Genomic DNA, 24,095 nt, shown 5'->3' with positions numbered 1-24,095 from the left:
TTTATCTCGTAGCTACAAGACCAAATATTATGCAAGGAGTGAGTTTGATTTCCATATTTATGGAGACTCCAAAAGATACACATTGGAGAGCAAGAAAAATAATTCTGAGATACATAGCAAGAACTAGAGATTGTGGCATAATGTATGCAAGCACAAAGAAGGAGTTGGCTAAAATGAGAGAGTCAATTAATTGAGTCAAGTTGAGTCATGTCCTAGCTTAGTGGTCGTAATTAAGAGGGAGTGTTAAAATAGATAATTACTCCCACTTGAAGAAGTTGGATAAAATTAGAGAGTCAGTTAACTGAGTCAAGTTGAGTCAAGTCAAGTTAAGTCATAGTCGAATTTAGTATGTGGTTGTATGTCAAGTTATTTTAGGCGAGTCTCTAGTTGGAAAAGATTTAAATACCTCTCACTGGGTTCATTGTAATCATCAAATTTGTGTAATCAGTAAAAGAGCCGCAACTCATGTGTTTTGCGTGTGTTATTTTGTGCCTTACCTCCTTTTCCTTTCCAATACTGAATTTAAGATTGGAGTATTTAAGAACGAAAGCACAAATGAACGTTGAAGACCTGAAGAGTAGGATGAGAAAATGTTTGAAATCAAAATCGTACTGGGGATTGTTGAATGCCGTATAATTTTCACGACAAATAAATGGTGTGTTGTGGGGCGGGCAAAGAAAGTGTAAATTCCATGTTGCATGAGATATAGCTTGCTCCCTTGGGATAACGAGGTTGTGCAACCCTTTGTTATTCCACTACGCTCATGGCCACTTCAGATGCAAACCCTTTCATCCATGGAAACACAGGCAAAGTGATTCCCATGGAAAGTGTGTAGGAGCTTGTCAAAAATCATGTCCACCAAGATGTTGTTGAAGTTGTTCTCCGATGTTACATAAGACCCCAGGAACAGAGGCCAACTCTCTCATTACTCGCTTCTTCTGAATTTTTAATTCTTGTTATTGACATGAAGAAGCTTATCACCTCGCAGGGATAAGATGATCAGAGACAAGAAGAAATGGAGAGGGTTTCCAACGCCTCCCAAGAATGGGGATTCTTTCAGGTGGGTAATGAATGCCAATAATGGGGTTTCTTCCAGGTGGGTAATAAATTTCATATAGCAATGAGAATATCTATAGTTTAGGTAAGGGGGGGTGTCTTTCTATTAGGCCTAATGTATTTATAGCGAAAAACCAACTGATTATAGAAATTTTGAATAATATAACACTTATTAACAGAGATTATCCTGATTATACACTATTTGCGGAATGCATGCATAATACATAACCTCCTCTACCATTGATCATCAATTTGCAGAATTCAGAAACAATCGCATGCGCACATTGAAGCATCAATCACACATATCAACATAGTATATCACAGGGAAAGCATACAGCTGAAAACCTCCAACTATCTGTATATTATATTGATTGAGAACATGTAACAATACATAGTACAATACTCCTCACAAGTACTCAGTATTATCTCCACCTGTTACACACAAACTAGCTCAGATCTGAATCAATCACAGGTTCAAATCTCCTCCACTACTTGCCTGCCTCCACTGCGCAATCCTGCATGAGAATAGATGAGAATGGTTGATCCAAACTCGTATTTCCCTTAGCTGAACCACGCAATCCTCATTGGCAATACTCAATCCAATCATGCATAACTATAGTCACAACTGATAGGTGTCTTTTCCTTTCAGTCACCTCTAACACTTTTCTCCACTGAACTGTCCATGCACTGAGTTAACTGATGTATTATTTAGTTGATTTATGAGTTAATAATTAGTGAATTAATTAATAATTAATTCACATCACTCATCACTAGTGTATTCTGCAGTTAGACTAAATACAACTAGTTCAACTAAGTCAAACTGAACACAACTCCATCAACTCCTTAATCAACTCCACCAAACTCAATCACTTGAGTTCTAACTGAAGTCCATCATGCAATTGCTCAACTAACCCATAAGAAAAGCATATTTCCTTCTGACAGCAGCATGTGCCACATCTGTAGCTCGAACTGAAGTGCTCCAAGAGGATAAGATAATGTTTATAGTCCAAATATTATTAAGAGCTAATAATATTCGACTGCTCTATTTTTATTCTGGCAGTCTAAAATTAGACTCCGCCCATATGTCTAAAAATAGAAGTCCATCTATTTTTACCAACATGACCAATCATCCATAAATAGCATCCTGCAACTCATAGACCCTGATCCATATGTCTAAAAATAGACAGTCTAAAAATAGACTTTGCACCAAAAATAGCCTATGGGCCCACTTAGTGAAGGCGACTTCTTTTCACTACGCTCCATCATCTTGTTGCATTTTCAACACTCCCTCTCAACAAGATATTGATTATCTGCAACCCCTATCCTGCAACTCTGGAATGTTCTGCATGCAACACATTTGCCCGATCCACTTGCTCCAGCAACACTTGGAACAAAAACACTCCCAATTGACCACTCTGTTGGGCTAGGAACATACTTTGATGCTGAAGCTCTACTTGCTATTGACAAGTGCTCCCTCTTTGACATCTGCTCTACTGCAACATCTCCATGCATCTCACACCATTGCACACCTCTCTGTGCCACGTAGCACTATGCAAAACATTTGTGCCTCTCACATTACTGCAGCCTGCTAGCTATGCGTTGTCCTAGGATTCCCTGCACTATCACTCTCTCTGCCGCTCCATCCACATCTGTCTCTACCTAATCAGTCAATTCCTGCTACTCCACATCGGGGCTCCCATAGCAAGGTCTCATCCAAGAGGTTAGGTACCTCAAGGATCCTGCCCCTCCTCCTTGGGATGATCAATCCACATCACCCCACCTCCTACCTGGAGGTATGGCTACATGTGATCCCTCAACCCACCTGGCTCGAAGTTTCCCCCTACTGGAGGTCTCTGCATGAGTATATGTCTTTACTCGATCTCCTCTCAGCTTCTCTAGTTGTGGCTGCTCCACAACCTCCTGAAGTTGCTGCACCAATCATGGCTCCTCCACAATCATCTGAGACTTCTTTTGGCTCTACATGTTGAGAGGTTATATACGCTCCCTCTCAACCACAAAGTCTCCATCAGTTGCCTCGCTGCTCAAGGCGTTGCATGCATCTTGAACCTCAAGAGCATACAGGTTCTTGACCCGTGAACCAATCTGCCTCACCTGTCTAGTGATGATGTGTCTAAGGAAAACCTTTCCCTTATTGAAGACTACATCATAGCCTCTGTCTTCCAGCATCGCGATCGACACCAAGTTTCTCTTTAATCCTGGTACATACTTTACATCGGTCAAGGTAAGGCGAGCTCCATGCTCCCTCTGAAAAATAACCGTGCCTACACCTGAGACACTATACTTCTCATCATTACCCATCACTATGAGTATGTGGAGATCTTTCTCCTCCAAAGTATTGAACAAACTCTTGTCACTAGTCATGTGGAAAGAAGCTCCACTGTCAAGAAACCAACCACTTCCCACCATGGATGAAACCATGCATGCGAAGAGTGTGAAATCCAACTCAAACTGTGAAGCAAGTGCCTCACCTTCAAATCCTTCCTCGAATCCCTTCTTGGACTTCTTCTTTGGGCAATTAGTAGCATAATGGCCCAACTCATGACAACGAAAGCATCTCACCTTCGACTTGTCAACCTTCTTCCCATCATTGGAAGAACTGGATTTAGAAAGAGAAACCTTCTCCTTCCCCTTCTTTGCTTTGGCAGCCAAAGCACAATTTTCTTCATCAGATGCCTTTGATGAAGATCCGTCCCTGGTATTCCGTCTAATCTCCTCTTGCACAAGATCCGACTAAAGTCTCTCCCATCCTAGCAATCTATCTTGACCATTGATAGAGTCCTGATAGGAATGCCAACTCTTCGGAAGACCAAGGAGAGCCAAGCTCACAAAGCCCTCATCATCGATAGTCACCCCCACACTTCCCAGCTCATCCCGGCATTGGGTGAACTTCGTGAGATACCTGGGCATACTGTCTCCATTCTCACACTTAATGTTTCTAAGTTTATCCTTGAGCGCCAACTTCCTCTGGTCGCTCTTGCTTTGGAATAGATCTATCAACACTTTCCACATCAAGTATGGAGAAGCCTTTCCATGCAGGCTGGAGACAATGTGATCCTTCACGCCCTCCAACAGAATCCTTCGACACTTTGTTGTCTTCTTTTGCCAAACCTCAACGTGAGCAGCATCAGTAGGCTTTGGGACTTCAACATCTATGAAATTCCTTCAACCCATTGTCATCTAACACCCCCTCCATCCTATCTTTCCATGCAATATAATTCGAGCTGCCTTCAAGAGCATACTCCAATCGCAATCCATTGCAAGACATTTCAACTTTGACACCAAGAAAACACTGCTACAAATTCAAATTCCACCAGCTCAAAACTCAACCGCTTCTAATCTAAAATTCGTGAGAACAAAGTATTTCTCGTACAGAGATTGACTGTATGGGCATTCACTGGATATCTCACCTTCCAAAAGAAGGATGAATCTAGAGGCTACCTAGCCCGATTACAGACTCTGCCTGAAGAAATAAAATGTAATCACTTTCTGAATAATAGATCTGATGATCAACTCTGCTTTGATACCATGTAGAAATTTTGAATAATATAACACTTATTCACAGAGATTATCCTGATTATACACTATTTGCATAATGCATGCATAATACATAACCTCCTCTACCATTGATCATCAATTTGCAGAATTCAGAAACAATCGCATGCGCACATTGAAGCATCAATCACACATATCAACACAGTATATCACGGGGAAAGCATACAGCTGAAAACCCCCAACTATCTATATATTGTATTGATTGAGAACATGTAACAATACTCCTCACAAGTACTCAGTACTATCTCCACCTGTTATACACAAATTAGCTCAGATCTGAATCAATCACAGGTTCAAATCTCCTCCACTGCTTGCCTGCCTCCACTGTGCAATCCTGCATGAGAATAGATGAGAATGGCTGATCCAAACTCGTATTTCCCTTGGTTGAACCATGCAATCCTCATTGGCAATACTCAATCCATTGATTGTGCAAATCTCATGCACAACTATAGTCACAACTGACAGTTGTCTTGCCCTTTCACTCACCTCTAACACTTGTCTCCACTTAACTATCCATGCACTAAGTTAACTGATGTATTCTTTAGTTGATTTATGAGTTAATAATTAGTGAATTAATTAATAATTAATTCACATCACTCATCGCTAGTGTATTCTGCAGTTAGACTAAATACAACTAGTTCAACTAAGTCAAACTTAACACAACTCCGTCAACTCCTCAATCAACTCCACCAAACTCAATCACTTGAGTTCTAACCGAAGTCCATCATGCAATAGCTCAACTGACCCATAAGAAAAGCGTATTTCCTTCTGACAGCTGCATGTGCCACATCCATAGCTCGAACTGAAGTGCTCCAAGAGGATAAGATAATGTTTATAGTCCAAATATTATTAAGAGGTAATAATATTTGACTGTTCTATTTTTAGCTTGGCAGTCTAAAAATAGACTCCGCCCATATGTCTAAAAATAGAAGTCCATCTATTTTTACCAACATGACCAATCATCCACAAATAGCATCCTACAACTCATAGACCATGATCCATATGTCTAAAAATAGACTTTGTGCCAAAAATAGCCTGCGGGCCCACTTAGTGAAGGCGACTTCTTTTCACTAAGCTCCATCATCTTGTTGCATTTTCAGCACTGATATTTTCCATATAACATTTTAAACCTTATCATATGTAATTGGGATGATTCTAATCATGAATTTTTTTTATTTTCCATAAATCCGCTGCTACTCTCTCCTCAAATATAACTATTTATAAATGTTATTAATTTGAAAACTGCAATATGTCTCTAGAGACTTGAACTCAAGAAAATAGAGAAAAAAAATTGTTCACCAAATAATTCCAGCTAAGATCCTTTCAAAAATAACATTATTAACCATATCATATTTGAGTGGGAAGATTCTAATCATGAAAAAATTATTGATATCAAACTTATAAAATACCCAACAATATTTACAAGCTTTCCTTATGAATAATTGAGTTGAAATTAACTCCATCATAAATTAGAGGAATATTTAGGAATAATTAATAGAAACTAAGTTAATTGTTTCACCTTATTTAGTGAAATTCTATAATATTTCCAAAATTTGTAATATGAAGAAGGATAGCTAAAAAATTCAATTGTTAAAATGGATCTCTCATAAAATATCATGCTATAATTTGTAAAGTATTACATTTATACAATTTAGGAAGATTGACGATCTTGCATTTTTTCTTCACAAATTGTAAACCATGGAATTCCTTATACTTTAATAGATGAGATAAAGGTTGTAGCTAAAGAATTCTTCAGCCTTCCATTAGAAGAAAATTTGAAATATTCTCCACAAGTAGGAGTCGCTCATGGTTACGGTAATATGTTTGTGACAAGTAATGATCAAACTTTGGACTAGGGTGACTTGATTTTTTGAAACTCATGCCAAACAACATTAAGAATCTTACCCTCTGGCCAACCATCCCCACACATTTTAGGTAACCAAAATTATGCTTGTATTATACTATAAAATTGTATTTACGAGCATGGGTCTGATTATATCATTAACTAATTAATTGCATGGATACAATTGAGAGGTATGCAATTTAGATAGAAAGAGTCGCTCAAGATATGTTGAGTTTGTTCGTTGAAAACCTAGATTTGGAGTCTCTTGATTATTTCAAGAATGTGTTTGGGTCAGAGCCCATGAATTTGATGCGCATGAACTTCTACCCGCCTTGCCCTAGACCATACCTTGTCCATGGATTGATTCCTCACTCAGATGGAGGGGGAATTATTACAAATTAGAGAGAGATCAGAGAGATATTCATACACAACACAAATCACACTCTCTTACTATTGATCACATAAAGGAGTTACATATATAATAATTAGATCACCGACTTTTAGATGATGAGATACAAAGAATTTGGATCTATGACACATAGACAACTCACACACATAGGGAAATAACTACTTCTAGAATGACACCTAGGGAGTCATAATGAAAATTCACAACAACACATGGAAGCATTACTTCCAACACCCTCCCTTAATTCTTACATGGAAAACAATGATTACACTATTTATAGCAACAAGGATAATATGTCTAACTAGTCTTCATCAACACTCACATCCACTCTGGAATCTTGCAAACACCACTCTTTCACCACCACATCTTCGAGCTGTTACTTGACCTCAATTTAAAATGTAACTGCCTTTGACAATCATCGATGAACTTTGCAAGATCAACAATATTGACACCCCAACTCGTTGGGGCTTCCACGATAAGAGTCGTCAAGTAATGAGCCATCCTATGGACCAACCACCATCTGTCAGATATTTCGCTTTCGGCTATCCGTGAGTTGCTAGGATGGAGGTTTGGATACAGAATGTGTTCAAAATTTGATCAAACAACTTGACTTTACTAACACAAGAATTGGTGTTTCAAACACCGGGGCCTCCAATTTAAGAACCACAAACCCTTTTTATAGCTAATAAAACACACAAAAATTGATGTTTTGGACACTGAGGCTTCCAATTTAAAAACCACCAACCCTTTTAATAACTAATAAAAACAAAATCACCAACATCATCTCTCACACTCTCTTTTTTTATATAATAATAGTTAATAAATACAGAGATATTTCCCACTAACTAAATTGAAAATGGAACTCACCCATAAAAGCTCTACGACATTGAATCCTTTCTTTCACTAACAAAAACTTGATTTCAATGTGATAACTCAAATCCACACGCTTTAGCTTTTCTTAAATCAAGACTCCATCAATTTATTATACCCAAATCCTTCGACAAGCCCCAAAAAAACATTTTATATATATTTAATACATTAAATGGCTTGACTATAGAAAAAGGACGAAGACTTTCTCCACGTGGAAACCAACTTCCAGGCAAAAAGCTTTTTCCACGTGGAGGGTTCCAAAAAAATGAACTTCTAAATGAATTGCGAACAAGCCTCACGTCCGTATTAATTGAATGAGTCAAACCATTCGAATCAAAAGGCTTGTCTTTTAAAACAAAGCTTGAAATCCACCCAATTCATATTGTTGTCTTAAAAAAAATGTGAAGAAAGCTTGAAATCCACCCAATTCATATTGTTGTCTTTAAATCAACCTTTCGTATTCCAGTGGCGGCTTTGTCTATCTCTGAGCTTGCACACCGGTCGCTATCTCGGTGAAATGAATCAAATGATCCACAACTCTATGCCGCAAGGAATCACGAGACATGATCTAGGACTGATCACCACTCTGCAAGCACGACCTTGTACCATCGACAAGCTTCTGCTACAGATCTGCCAATTCTGCCGTCTTCTGCACAGATCTGTCTCCAACGACGATAATGTGGTGGCCGTGATGTGAAGAAGTCGTTGGTCAACATGCTTTACCCTTCGCTGCAACATATTGGGCTGCATGCGTTTCATGCTTCTGCAACATATGGGACTGCATGTGTTTCTTGACTTGGGCGAATTTCTTTATCTTCTTATCGTTATAGTTTTTATCATTCCCTTATATCGGCATTCCTGTATGCAGGTAATGACAAACGGGAGATACAAAAGCGTAGAGCACCGGACAGTAACAAACGAAGAGAGAGCCAGACTTTCGATTGCTCTGTTCTATAATGCGAGTATACCTCCGTCACAGAAGCTAGTAAATGAACACCACCCATGCTTGTACGTGAAGTTCACACATAAGAATACATTTCCACACAACTCAAAGGAAAACACAACCTCGCCAACTTTGCCAAACTTGATATAATGAAAGGTTATAATCGATCACTGTTTTCAAACAATTTGGATCACTGTTTTCAAGCAAATTGGACTGTCCACTGTCTTCAGCAAAGATAATCTTTTAGTAAAGGTTGAGCAGGTAAGGGCAAGAGCTAGTGGGCTTGTTATTGGGCATTAAATGTTTGGCTATATGTACTCCGATAGGCTTTTTAACACACACGTTATTATTTTTATTTATCTAATTTCAATAGCTTTTTAACGCACACGTTATTATTTTTATTTATCTAGTTCCAATAATTTTTTAACATACATGTTATTATTTTTATTTATCTATCACTGCCATTATTTTTTATTTATCTATCACCACGTGCTTGTTATAAAAAGCTATCGAAGACGCATGTAACCAGGCATTTAATGCCCAATGACAAGCCCATTAGCTCTTGACCGTAATAAAAAATGTGTGTTGTACAATGTTCTTAGTAAGAGAAGAGTTGGCATGTGATATGAAAGGTGTCGGTATGTGAGGTCAAAGGTGGAATGTTGCATGTAAATTTTTAATATATATAAAATAGGTATGTTATATGAAAGCTCTTTTATAAAATACACATGTCATGTTAGAGTTATTCTTTAATATGAGATTTTTTTAATATAAATGTTTAGGTTATATGTATTATATACATCTTTAAATTATATAAATTTAATATTTTAAATTTGCCAAGTATAATAATTTTAAATTGTATAATAATTTTTATTAAATTTAAAATTAAATTGATTTCAAAAATATGTTTTAAGTGAAAGAATCTTTAAATAAAAATTAAATAGATATGTAACATGAAAAGTGTCATTGCAATATGTCCAATAAAAAAATATTTTATTAAAATTAAAGTTTGTGGTAGGAAATATGTATTTTAAACAACAAAGTTCTTTGAAATATTAAAAAGATTTTATTAAAAAAATTATGATATGAAACTTATATTTTGAGGGTAAGATATATTTAAGAAAAATATAAATTTTTTTTTTAATTTTAATTTATTAAGGGTGGAAGGATTTAAAAAATAAAATAAAATAACTGAATTCCTTTTTTTAATTTTAACTTATTAAGGGTGGAAGGATTTAAAAAATAAAATAAAATAACTGAATTATTTTTTATTTATAAGATTTTGAGTTAAATAGATGTTTATATATATTAAAAATAATTAAAATTTGTGTTAAATAACATTATTTTATTTTTCTTATTTTTTATGGTTTTTTTTAAACCTCACAATTTTATATTATTAACAATAATTAAAATTTGTGTTAAATAACATTATTTTATTTTTCTTATTTTTTATGGTTTTTTTAAACCTCACAATTCTATATTCTTAAAAATATTTACAGTGCATATAGAGTATTAAAAGTTTGTCAGTGTTGACATGCCTAGTAGGAAATCACACTAAAGAAAATAAATGACATAGATGACAAGTTTTATAGTTCTTAGTGTTGAAGAATGTAATTAATGTTAGTCTTTATAATTATACTTGAGTCATGATATAATATATTTGTCAAAATAATTTTTTTTATTATTAAATTGACCTGTTAAAGCATGGATTTCATGCTTGGGGGTCATAGGTCAAGCGTCCATTATAGGCTTCTAGGATTTTTGTTTAAGTCGAAGTCAAATTTACTATGTATGAATCTGTTATTGGGTTCATGGTGTCGAAGGTACAAATCTATTTTGTCATGTCAAAACCTCCTCCATCATGTCACCTTGCATGTCGGCCTCCAAATTGATCCTCTACAAGTCGACTTCCATAAATTATTCATGTCAGCTCATTTATAGTGAGAAACAACTATAAATACCCAAAGGAACTCGACCCCACCTGAAGCAAAAATAAATACCCAAATGAACTTGACCTCACTTGAAGCAAAAAATGTTCAGATATATTTTTTAGAGAAACTCAGATTATAGGACAGTGAAGTAAGGATGATTCACATGATCAAAGTAATGGATGATTGCAGGACCGAGGCACTAAGTTATTGTGAACCGAGGTATGACTACAAACTTTTATGATCACAGAACCAAAATAAGGTATTACTACAGAATGTTATGACCAAGAACAAAGATAAGGTATGACTACAAGACTGAAGTATGATGTGACTACGGAACTAAAGCATGATGTGTCACTTGTAAACAAGGTTTACTTGATGGATGGAAGGTTTCCTTGGTCTTAGTAATAAGGGTCTTGGTCATCTCAATTTGATTTGAATAAATTGAAAAGGAAGAGTTCTTAATTGGGTTTTCACCTACATAGGGGTTTTGCCTTACAATGTCCCTACATCTGGTGTCCTCTTTTTTTTATTGAGTGGCATTAGTCTTGATGATAAAAACAAGATAATTTGGAAACAAGAACTAATAATTAAATATCATAAGATCATGCCATAATAAGATAAACCAATTAAAGTAAAAATCTAAGTTATTTCCCTAACAAATTTCTCAACATGGTATCGAAGTTCAGGTTAGCAGGGTGAAAATCACTTCTTGTTGGTAATTCTATTTGAATCCCTCTTTGAAATCCCTATGAAGTCTGAGTTTACATATTTGTATCTAAATTTAAGAAGTATGAAAAATAAGTGATACAAGTCCTTAAAGTCTAAGATCCAAAATTCATATTGTCTTCATACAAGATACTTCTGCTTTTAAATCCGAAGGTTATTCCCAATAATTTTGTGGTGAATGTTCATTCAGGCCTAAATTAAACATAAATGTGAGTTGCTCCCTTGAGATATAATATAAGAATTAATTTCTAGGGAAATATGTGATGTACAAACAAAGTTGTGATAATGAGAGATCTCAAACAATAATTTAAATACTCCCGCACTATGATGCAAGGTTCTTCTTCTACGATTTAAAGTCATATTATTGTGATACAAGTCACTCTTATTATTCGAACTATGACAATATCCTAAGTACAAATTATCTTCTTTGATGCAAATAAGTACTAGTGATGCAAGAAAAATAATGCAAGTTATGAAGTTACTCTATGGCCTAAGTTCATCCTTCAATATAATGTGAAGTAATACAAAAGAATGTGAGGCCTTTCACTGTAGAACGATAAGAAGCTCAGTTACAACACATAGGCACATTGTCACAAATCTCTCTTTTGAGTTACCAGATTATGACGATAATGGAAGGAATGACATTGATTTGAAGTCAAACACATTCTGACAAAAATCTAAAGGAAGGTTGACAAGTAATAATACACAATGCATGACAAATTATGACAGTATTGCAAAGTTTAGAAGAATTCGATTTGTGTGATCTGCTACAACATCGAGTTGCCCTATATATATATATATATATATATATATATATATACAAACTACTGCAACAATGTCTTAGATTATTTTTTGTCACACTACCCAATATATTGTGTTGATGACTTGACTACATTTGACAGCGAGAGGTCAACTATCTACCTTCTTCACCTAATGAATGACATCATTCAAAAGAACTGATATAAATAAATGATATATCCTTCAGACTAAAGATTGAAGATTGATGGTAAGTCAAAAGGACTTCATCTCTAAGGTAAAGTTTATATAACGTGTGTATAATCTTCTTTCTTATAAGGTTTGACTCAACTTGATTAGGGTTTTGAAATCCCATTCTTAGATTTGTAACATTTTGTTAATAAATATTAAAATTCTTATATAACCTAGTCTTTTTAGAATCCCTACTATTTGTTCTATAGGAATTCTAAGATGAATGTCAATCCCCTCTAAAGATTCCACGAATTCTCTAGTTCGTTATCTTGCTCTTGTACTTGTATAGTTTTTGTGGTACTTGTCTAGCAAATACTGCAGGTACATAAATAAATGTTAAATTTATGCCAGATGGGGCTCTTCAATGGGAATCCCTACAAGGTTTGTAAAAGAAGCAAGGTATGTAAAAAGTCTTCCTAATTGAAAGTATGATAATTTTACATTTCTCTCCTTCATATTACTAACTCTGTTATGTCTAGGTTACCTAATCATAAATATTATTGTTAGGGTAATTACTCTCTTGGTTAAATGACAAACGGGAGATACAAAAGCGTAGAGCACCGCACAGTAACAAACGAAGAGAGAGCCCGACTTTCGATTGCTCTGTTCTATAATGCGAGTATGCCTCCGCCAAAGAAGCTAGTAAATGAACACCACCCATGCTTGTACGTGAAGTTCACACATAAGAATACATTTCCACACAACTCAAAGGAAAACACAACCTCGCCAACTTTGCCAAACTTGATATAATGAAAGGTTATAATCGATCACTGTTTTCAAACAATTTGGATCATTGTTTTCAAGAAAATTGGAGTGTCCACTGTCCTCAGCAAAGATAATCTTTTAGTAAAGGTTGAGCAGGTAAGTAATAAGGGCAAGAGCTAGCGGGCTTGCCATTGGGCATTAAATGCCTGGCTACATGTGCCTTGATAACTTTTTAACACACACGTTATTATTTTTATTTATCTAGTCCCAATAGCTTTTTAACGCACACGTTATTATTTTTATTTATCTAGTCCCAATAGCTTTTTAACACACATGTTATTATTTTTATTTATCTATCACCGCCATTATTTTTTATTTATCTATCACCCCATGCGTGTTATAAAAAGCTATCGGGGGCGCATGTAGCCAGGCATTTAATGCCCAATGACAGGCCCATTAGCTCTTGCCGGTAATAAGAAATGTGTGTTGTACAATGTTCTTAGTAAGAGAACAGTAGGCATGTGATATGAAAGGTGTCTTGTCCAATGGTGAGTAGGTATGTGAGGTCAAAGGTGGAATGTTGCATGTAAATTTTTAATATATATATATATATATATATATATATATATATATATATATATATATATATATAAAATAAGTATGTTATATGAAAGCTCTTTTATAAATTACACATGTCATGTTAGAGTTATTTTTTAATATGAGAATTTTTTAATATAAATGTTTAGGTTATATAAATTATATACATCTTTAGATTATATAAATTTAATATTTTAAATTTACCAAGTATAATAATTTTTTATCAAATTTAAAATAAAATTTGTTTCAAAATATGTTTTAAGTGAGAAAATTTTTAAATAAAAATTAAATAGATATGTAACATGAAAGGTGTCTTTGCAATATGTCCAATAAAAAAATATTTTATTAAAATTGAAGTTTGTGGTAGGAAATATGTATTTTAACCAACAAAGTTATTTGAAATATTAAAAGGAATTTATTAAAAAAATTATGATATGAAACTTATATTTTGAGGGTAAGATATATTTAAGAAATATATATATATATATATATATATATATATATATATATATATATATATATATATATATATATATATATATATATATATAAATTTTAATTTATTAGGGGTGGACGGATTTAAAAATTAAAATAAAATAAGTGAATTTTTTTTATTTACAAGATCTTGAATTAAATAGATATTTCTATATATATTAAAAACAAATAAAAGCTGTGTTAAATAACATTATTTTATTTTTATTTTTTTATGGTTTTTTTTAAATCTCACAATTCTATATTATTAAAAATATTTACAATTCATATAGAGTATCAAAAATTGTCAATGTTGACATGCCTAGTAGGAAATTAGACTAAAGAAAATAAATGACATAGATGACAAGTTTTGTAGTTCTCAATGTTGAAGAATGTAAATAGTGTTGGTCTTTATAATTATACTTGAGTCATGATGTAATATATTTGTCAAAATATTTATTTTATTATTAAATTGACCTATTAAAGCATGGATTTCATGCTTGGGGGTCATAGGTCAAGCGTCCATTGTAGGCTTCTTGGACTTTTGTTTAAGTGAAAGTCAAATTTACTATGTATGAATCTGTTCTTGGGTTCATGGTGTCAAAGGTAAACATCTATTTTGTCATTTCAAAACTTCCTCCATCATGTCGCCTTGCAAGTCAGCCTCCAAATTGATCCTCGACAAGTCAACTTCCATAAATTATTCATGTGAGCTCATTTATAATCAGAAACAACTATAAATACCCAAATGAACTCGACCCCACCTGAAGCAAAAATAAATACCCAAATGGACTTGACCCCACTTGAAGCAAAAAAAGTTCAGATATATTTTTTAGAGCAGCTAAGATTATAGGACAACGAAGTAAGGATGATTCACATGATCGAAGGAATGGGTGATTGCAGGACCGAGGCACTAAGCTATTGCGGACCGAGCTATGACTAGAAACTTTTATGATCACAGAACCGAAATAAGGTATTACTACAGAATGTTATGACCAAGAACACAAATAAGGTATGACTACAAGACTGAAGTATGATATGACTGCAGAACTAAAGCATGATGTGTCACTTATAAACAAGGTTGACTTGATGGATGGAAGGTTTCCTTGGTCTAGGTAATAAGGGTCTTGGTCGTCTCAATTTGATTTGAATAAACTGAAAAAAGAGTTCTTAACTTGATTTTCCCCTACTTAGGGGTATTGCCTGACAATGTCCCTACATATGTTGTCCTATTTTTTTTATTGAGTGGCATTAGTCTTGATGATAAAAACAAGATAATTTGGAAAAAGAACTAATAATTAAATATCATAAGATCATGCCATAATAAGATAAGTCAATTAAATTAAAAATTTAAGTTATTTCCCTAACAAATTTCTTAACATGGTATCAAAGTTGAGGTTAGCAGGGTGAAAATCACTTCTTGTTGGTAATTCTATTCGAATCCCTCTTTGAAATCCCTATGAAGTCTGAGTTTACATCTTTGTACCTAAATTTAAGAAGTATGAAAAATAAGTGATACAAGTCCTTGAAGTCTAAGACCCGAAATTCATATTGTCTTCATACAAGATACTTCTGCTTTGAAATATGAAGGTTATTCCCAATAATTTTGTGGTGAATGTTCATTCATAAGGCCTTAATTAAACATAAATGTGAGTCTCTCCCTTGAGATATAATACAAGAATTAATTTTTGGGGAAATCTGTGATGTATGATTTGGTACAAACAAAGGTGTGACAATGAGAGATCTCAAACAATAATTTAATTACTCCGGACTATGATGCAAGGTTCTTCTTCATACGATTGAAAGTCATATTATTGTGATACAAGTCACTCTTATTATTCGAACTATGACAATATCCTAAGTACGAATTATCTTCTTTGATGCAAATAAGTATTAGTGATGCGAGAAAAATAATGCAAGTTATGAAGTTGCTCTATGGCCCAACTTCACCCTTCAATATAATGCGAAGTAATACAAAAGAATGTGAGTCCTTTCCCTGTAGAATGATAAGAAGCTCAGTTACAACACATAGGGACCTTGTCACAAGTCTCTCTTCTAAGTTAACAGATACATATTATGACAGTATTGCAAAGTTCAGAAGAATTCGCTTTGTGTGATCTGCTGCAACATCGAGCTACTATATATATATATATATATATATATATATATATATATATATATATATATATATATATAAAGAGAGAGAGAGAGAGAGAGAACTGATATAAATAAATGATATATACTTTAGGCTAAAGATCGAAGATTGATGGTAAGTCAAAAGGACTTGATGTCTAAGGTAAAGTTTATATGAGGTGTGTATAATCTTATTTCTTATAAGGTTTGACTCAACTTGATTAGGGTTTTGAAATCCCATTCTTAGATTTGTAACATTTTGTTAATAAATGTTAAAATTCTTATAAAACCTAGTCTTTTTAGAATCCCTACTATTTGTTCTATAGGAATTTTAGGATGAACGGCAATCCCCTCTAAAGATTCCACAAATTCTCTAGTTTGTTATCTTGCTCTTGTACTTCTATAGTTTTTGTGGTACTTGTCTAGAAAATATTGCAGGTACATAAATAAATGTTAAATTTATGCCAGATGGGGCTATTCAATGGGAATCCCTACAAGGTTTGTAAAAGAAGCAAGGTATGTAAAAAGTCTTCCTAATTGAAAGTATGATAATTTTAAATTTCTCTCCTTGATATTACTAACTCTCTTATGTCTAGGTTACCTAATCATAAATATTATTGTTAAGGTAATTAGTCTCTTGGTTAAATATACCCCCATGATATTCTCTATTTTTTTTATGAAACCCTAATCTTAGGGTTCACTATAAAACCCTAACCTAAGGCTATGTCAATGAAACCCTGATCTACTTAAGATTTGTAGAATGAAATTCTATCATTTCTTAGGATATGTTGACAATAATATTGAAACCCTATTCCTCTTAAGGTTTTTAATAAAGAACCAATGATGAAAAGTTTATTCTCGTAATATTTAGGGTTTTGGTATTGTTATGAAAAAATCCTAGTCGTTTAGGGTTTGTTGTTATTATCCTAGTAATAAACCAAAACCTTAGATAAGTTAGGGTTTTCTTGCTAATGAATCAAAATGCTAGATTCTTATGGTTTGGTAAATCAGGGTTTATAAGAAGAACCCTTGTGGAGTCCTAGGAATGAAACCCTAGGTGTGCATTATTTCGTATAATTGAATTCCTAACTTGGTTGAAATTGTTGTATATCTAATTTTGATGTAGAGATGTTTGTGTCTACAATATACCGAAGTAATTTTTGATAAGTTAATGAAATCCTAGATATGCATATATTAATATGACCATTAATGTGTCTGAGTCCTAATGATATTGCTTTTTATTGTTAATATGATTTAGCCTTGATAATAAAAATATAGGGTTTGTAATAAATTCTAGTAGAGTCAATCATTCTGATAGTAATATTGAATTCCTATATGCATAAGACTGTGATTGAATTATTAACTAATTTACTTGTTGATATCTGAGTTTTAATGTTTCGGAAATGAAGTCTAGGGTTTCTGACAAAATCCTATAAAGAAGTTGAAGTCTATAATGTAAAAAGACGAGTCTCCTACTAATTATGAACATAACTAGATTTAGGAACTTGATGCTTTTATTATGATGACATGATATAATTGACTTCATGTTTCTATATACATATACCTGGTTGTACATGTTGTTGAAGTTTTGTAGATGTTGAGGATGTTTATAATTAAAGATGATAATATTGATGAGCTTGATGAAGGAAGCTATAATAGTGATGATGATCAAGGTGACCCTCATTACATGAGAAAGAAATAAAGTCCTAAAATATTTTAACATGAATATGATTGATCTCCCTAAGTTGAGAGGGAGATTAGATAAAAGAAAGGGTTTATCTTTCTAGTTGAGATGGAAGGAATATTATGAATACTTTGAAGTAAGCAAAAGTACTATCGATAAATGTTCATAAAGTTGCAAACAAAATACTTGAGGAAATATGAAGATGTATTTGGTGTTGATGAGGAAATTAAAAAAGAAAAAAGCTTACGATAAGTTCTAGATTTGATAATTTAATGATCATATAAACAACATTTGAATGAATAAGGACCCCGAAGGTTTGTGTTTACTTGTATGTATATTTTAAACTTTTTTACTAATTGGGTTTTTGTTTGTAAAGTAATATCTATCCAATAGAATATTGAACACTTTGGAAGCATGCTTGGACAAATGGATATATTTGGCTTAGTTTATAGGGATAGTTGAAGCATCTTATGGAAATATTTTTGGGAGGACATTCAAACGACCCATATTTTGATGTATAGATCCCAAAGAGGGAGGGTGGCATTGGTCATGGAGCTCTAACCTTGGATATGCACATAGATCCCTACATTGATGGTTAGAAAGTAAGCCTAATGGTACCTAGAGTGCCTGAAAGCTTGACTCTATCTTAGTCCTACACAGATAGAATACCCTAGTAAGGTATTTAGTCTATAGCACTGAGTGTGCTATAGCTCTTCGTAGTTCATATCATTTTGATATTTCCCATGCACATCTATGTATGTAATTATGAATACTTCCCTAGTTAAGATGGAGTGCTGAAGAATGTAACTATTGTCAGTCTTCATAATTGTACTTGAGTCATGATGTACTATATTTCTCAAAAGAATTTATTATTATTATTATTAAATTGATTTATTAAAGCATGGATTTCATGTTTGGTAAATGGTGATAGGTCAAGCCTCCATTGTAGGCTTCTAGGATTTTCTTAAAGTCAAACTCAAAGATAACAATATATTTTATCTTGGGTTCATGGTGTCAAAGATAAAAATATGCCTTCTTGGGTTCATGGTGTAAAAGATAAAAATATATTTTTTCATGTCAAAACCTCCTCTATCAAGTCACATTATAAGTCAACCTCCAGATTGATCCTCTACAAGTCGTCTTCCATAAATTATTCATGTCATCTCATTTATAGCCAGAAATAACTATAAATACATAGATGAACTCAACGCCACCTGAGAAAAAATGGTTCGAATACATTTTTCAAAGTAGTTTTGATTATAGGACAATGAAGTAAGGATGATTAACATGATCTAAATAATTGGTGATTACACAACCGAGGCACTAAGTTATTAAAGAGCAAGGTATGACTACAGAATGTTATGATCACAGAATCAAATTAAGTTATGACTATAGGACTAAAGTATGATATGAATGTAGAACTAAAGCATGATGTGTCACTTATAAACAAGGCTGAGTTGATGGATCGAAGGTTTCCCTAGTTTAGCTAATAAGGGTCTTCATCATCTCAACTTGATTTGAATCTACTAAAGGAAGAGTTATTGACTGGGCTTTCCCCTACCTAGGGATTTTTCCCTTGTAGTGTGCCTACATCTTGTGTCCTCTTTTTCTAATTGATTGGAATTTAGTGTTGATGATAAGAACAAGATAATTTGGAAGGAAGAACTAATAATTAAATATCACAAGATAATGCCATAATAAGATAAATCAACTAAATCAAAACTCTAAGTTGTTACCCTAACAGATTTCTCAACACTTGGCATAGGAAGGAGATGAACATTGTTAATTTGAATAAAAAAATTATACATAACATCTCATAACATAAGATACATTATTACATGAACTATCCAATAGAAACTAAAACATAACTATTATCAATTGCATATGTAGTGTGACGACTAAGGTAGATCGATAGGTTTTTTTTTATCATGGTTTCCTTGAGGATGATTGTGTTGAAGAATATCATCCTCCATGGGTGCTATGCTATTAAGTGCAATTACTCCATGGGGAGGAGAAGCTTGTTTTTGTTTTCATTTCATTCAAATAAAATATTTTGCAAGAGGTTAGGGGGGGATATAGCAAAGCCAACTCATTAAGTGATAAAAATTCAAGTTCAGATAAAGGAGATATGCCACAATAGAATCCTCAAAGAATAGGCAAGAGTGGTAGGAACCATCAACAAACAAAACAATATGAAAAATATAAAGCTAAAAGTTATTATTGTAAAAAGTATGGTCATTTTAATAATGAATGTATGGCAACAAAGGTTGACCTAAAAAAAAAACTAATTTTACAAATAACTCTATAACTACTTACAATTTTATGTTTACTATTTTGCAATGTTTCACAAAAGAGTACCAAATACTTTTGGTTGCTAGATACAAGTTGTACTAACCATAATACTAGAAACATGAATATATTTGCAATCCTATTTAATTCCATTAAGGTTGAAATCAAATTGGGTGATAACTATGTTGTTAATGTTTTTAGCTAGGGTATAGTCAATATCCTTACTAAACAAGGTAAAACTAACAACATTTTAGATGTATTATTAGTAAAAGGATTAAAATATAGCCTTAATAGTGTTCGTCAACCTAATCAAAATGGTTATAGAATTATTTTCAATTGTAATACTTATACAATCTTGGAAAAACTTCCTAGTAGGAGTCTAATTGCTAAAATTGAAATGACCAGGAATATGATGTATCCTTTGACTATGAACGATGTCTTGATGAGCCTTGGCTTTACCATTTGAGATCATGGAAAATTTTAGGGGCTAATATTCACAAGTGGGCTAATTTTCAATGTTTCTTCCAAAAAAATATTCACCAAATTTCATTTTTTTTCTAAAAATGATTTGCCCAAAATTTATAGTATAAAATTATTTTACCTTAAAAATTGCCAAAATTTTACAAAAACTATATAAAATCATTATAAATTTGAATATGTTTACAAAAGTATCTTCAATAATTTTATGCTTTGCATGTTAGCGACTAGTAAGATTCGTCAAGGTTTCTAAATTTTAAAATAAATTTGTATCCTTATCATTTTCCTTGTTTAAGATTTGTTCACTTGCGTTTTGGAGGACTAATTCATTGCAACAAAATTAGTTGGTTAAAGGCCTATAAATCATACATAAAACCACTAGCTCTTGTGATAACTTTATATTGGAAAAAAAAAGGACGTCATTCTAGCTATCATATCATATAGGGAAAATACACCATTGGAGTTACTGCATATATATTGTGTGCCACTATGAAAAACTAATATCTTGGGGGAAACTCTTATTTCTTGAGATTCATTGATCATTTAAAATGTAGGACATGGGTATACATATTGAAATTCAATTCTTAAACTTTTGAGAAGTTTGAGGAGTTTAAAATCGTACTTGAAAAGCAAAGTTGTCAATACATTGAAATCTTGAGATCTAATTGAGGAGGATAATATGAATCTAAAGGGTCTATAACATATTGTAAACACCATGGAATATAGAGATAATTCATAGCCAGTTACACACCATAGTAGAATGATATAGTAGAAAGGAAGAATAGAATGAGTGTGAACATGGCTAGAATTTGTTTGTTAGAAAAACATCTATCAAATGAGTTTTATGGTGAAGTAATTGCTTCTTTTATATAAATTTTGAAAAGGTCTCCCATAAAGAGTGTTAAAAATATAGCACCTTAAGAGTAACATAATGATATGAAGTGTAGTGTATCACATTTCAATGTGTTTGAATGTGTGGAATATAATCATGTACTTGAATAGTTAGGAAAAAAATAGATGACATAAGTGAAAAGTTTCTTTTCATATGAACAATTCAAAGAATACATATTGCACAATCGAGTCGCAAAGAGGTTTTAATCAACGTCAATGTAGATATGAAATAGGTTAAAGCTTGGAATTGAAGTGTAGACAAACTATGGTTGTTGAAAAATAATTCCTTATGGACAAGTTGATATAGAAGAATAAATTGAGAAAGTCCAACATCAATATACACAAGCTTAATTTCTTATTAAGGGTCCTCCAATAAGGACTCCAAAAAATTATATTCAAGGTGAGTCATAAAGGGAAGTAGGTTAATCTACTCCTAGTCCTCAATCTAGTAATCATTCTAGCCCAACCATAAGAAAGACTAGAAGTATGATTTTTTTTATGAAGAATTAGATAACCATTCAAATTTTTCATTATTCTCATGTCAGCCTACATTCTTTAAAAAACAAATTAAAGAATAAAATTGGGTCAAAGTAATGGATGATGAAATATATTCCATAGAGAGGAAAGATACATGGGATCTACTATATTTTTTCGAAGATAAGAAATATATTGATGTGAAAAAGGGTTTATAAAACCCAATTTAATGAAAAGGGTGTTGTTGAAAGAAGGCATGATTAGTGGAAAATGTGTTTGCACAACAACTTACAATTGATTTTTGAGAAACTTTTACACTAGTAGCTACATTAGACATTAAGTATGGCTTTAGCAATACCTTCTCAAAACAAATGGAAAATATGCCAAATGTTTGTCTACATTCTTAAATAACATTTTAGAAGAAGAAATTTATGTGTAGTAGCCACTAAGGTATGGAATAGAAGAACAAGATGATAAGGCATACTTGTTGAAGAAATATCTCTATGGGCTCATGCAAGATCCAAGAGCTTACTATTGCAAGATAGATTCTTATTTTATAAGCCATGGATTTAGCAAGAGTAGCAGCAGAACCAGTCTATATAAGAAGGTAAATCAACAAAGGAAAATTTAATTATTCATTTAAATGTTGATGACATGATTTTCACTCGAAAACGATCAGTAGATAAAATTAAATTAATAATGAAATAGGAATTTGAAATGATAGATTTGGGATTAATGAACTACTTCCTTGGAATAGAGATAAATCAGTTAGATTTTTGAATCTTTATATGTAAAAAAATATGCATTAGATGTATTGAAAAGATCTACAATGATGAATTGCAAGGAAAAACCCACACCAATGGTAGTATGAAAATTCTCATTAAAGAAGATAAAGGTTCAAATATAGATTCCACATTATTTAAGAGATTAGTTGGTAATCTTGTGTGTCTGACTACCACTAGACTAGACATTATGTTTGTAGTTAGCCTACATTCCATGACTATGGAGACACCTAAAGAAATGCATTAACGAGTTGCAAAAAGGATTTTTTGAAACCTTATAGGAAATAGTAGATATGATATTTTATATTCAAATACTGAAAATCAAATTTTGGTAGGAAAAAGTGATAAATTTGTAGTCATATTAAATGGTACCAGAGTACTTCAAGGTATATATATTTGATTATGGTTCCCCTATGATTTCATGGCCATTAAATAAGAAACCCATTGTAATGATCTCATTAGTAGAAGGCATGTAGCAACAACAATGTCAGTTTTTCAAGCCATTTGGTTGTGTATAGGATAGCATGATCTTAAAGAATGGTAGGAAATACCAAGTCTAGTTTATTATGACCACGAGGGCTTCAATGGAGGAGAAATACCATACCATGTGTGTTCATATTGGGGGATATATATTGAGGAAAAAAATTACATGATATATTGAGCATATAATAGGGGGTAAAGGGCTTTTACATTGGCAAGTATAAAAAATAGAGCTCAAAGGTAATGAAAAAATATAAAGGGGTATAAAAAATGTTAATAAAAAAATGGATACCTACAATATCGAGTGAAAGTAGGGGTTTTTTAAATTGGGAAGGTGTATTGGGTTTGTATTGAGAGGGAATTAAATAATGTGATTTTCAGAGGATTTTTTCAATATGTAGTCAAATTAAGGGTATTGTTTAGAATGCTAAGAACACATGTGATATGTCAAAGGTTCATTGAGTAAATCCCCGATGATTATGACAACAATTCAACCATAGCTCTATCCAAGAATCATGCTTTTCATTATAAAAGAAAGCATATATATACTATATATCATTTTATTATATAGCTTATAAAAAATGGTGATATATATTCAAAATTTTGTAAGTCAAAAGGAGAAATGGCTAATATATTCACAAAGCCATTAGCAAGAGCTAATTTTTAATTTCATAGATATAATCTACGAATTGTAGATGTTGAAGCATTTAGTGGTCATAATTAATGACGAGTGTTAGAAAAATGTAATTATTCACACTAACCTACTTAGTGGAGTTA

General features: G+C 32.9%; 1 pseudogene; it reads left to right on the top strand.

The window, feature by feature from the left end:
• The first annotated feature begins 763 nt into the window (after nucleotides 1–763).
• LOC149199663 (protein LATERAL BRANCHING OXIDOREDUCTASE 1-like) lies at nucleotides 764–8,930 on the top strand (annotated as a pseudogene).
• Nucleotides 8,931–24,095: the final 15,165 nt, after the last annotated feature.

This window comes from Pinus tabuliformis, chromosome 2_1 (assembly GCF_031772625.1).
Source record: "Pinus tabuliformis cultivar Carrire ecotype Pingquan chromosome 2_1, CPIR1, whole genome shotgun sequence".
NCBI lineage: Eukaryota > Viridiplantae > Streptophyta > Pinopsida > Pinales > Pinaceae > Pinus > Pinus tabuliformis.
Note: the sequence above shows the minus strand (reverse complement) of the source record. Positions and strands in the feature narration are given on the sequence as shown.